This window comes from Thalassophryne amazonica, chromosome 12 (assembly GCF_902500255.1).
Source record: "Thalassophryne amazonica chromosome 12, fThaAma1.1, whole genome shotgun sequence".
Classification (NCBI taxonomy): Eukaryota; Metazoa; Chordata; class Actinopteri; order Batrachoidiformes; family Batrachoididae; genus Thalassophryne; species Thalassophryne amazonica.
Window position 1 is genome coordinate 43185386 of NC_047114.1, and position 576 is coordinate 43185961.

A 576-nucleotide genomic window follows, 5' to 3' on the forward strand; every position below is an offset into this window, starting at 1 on the left:
CGACCTTCTCGGTGTCAGGCATCGGTGTTAACCACTAAGCCATCATACTGCCTGCTAAAAAGAACAGTTTGTTATATATCATAGACTGTATGTTATATATGCACATTTGCACTGGATTGAATCAAGAAAACTGAGATTCATCAAATACATTTTTATTGCTAAAATCTTACTGAGTTGAGTTTATCATGAATAGACAAAAATGGATTTATTCCATTTACCTTATTTTTTGTGTGCGTGTTTTTTTTTTTTTTTTTTTTTTTTTGCTTCTAGGATATAGGTCATTGTCTAGTATTACGTCACAGTATTTTTACCGCTCACAGGAATGCGTGTGTGTCTGCGTGCGTGCGCCCGCGCGCGAGTGAGTGAGACAGCGATTAGCGTCAGCAGGGGGAGCTACAGAGAGCTCTATACTAAAGCGAGATGCATCACTCCCGTTTATCTAACCTTTGAATACAGTCTTGAGTTTATGGCGTCACGCGCGGTGTTTGTAAGGAGTGAATGATCTTGCTGTTGAGTGTCGTGTCTTTGGCGGCTCAGAGCAGCAGAGTCCTCTGTCTGGCTGTACTGTGTGTGTGT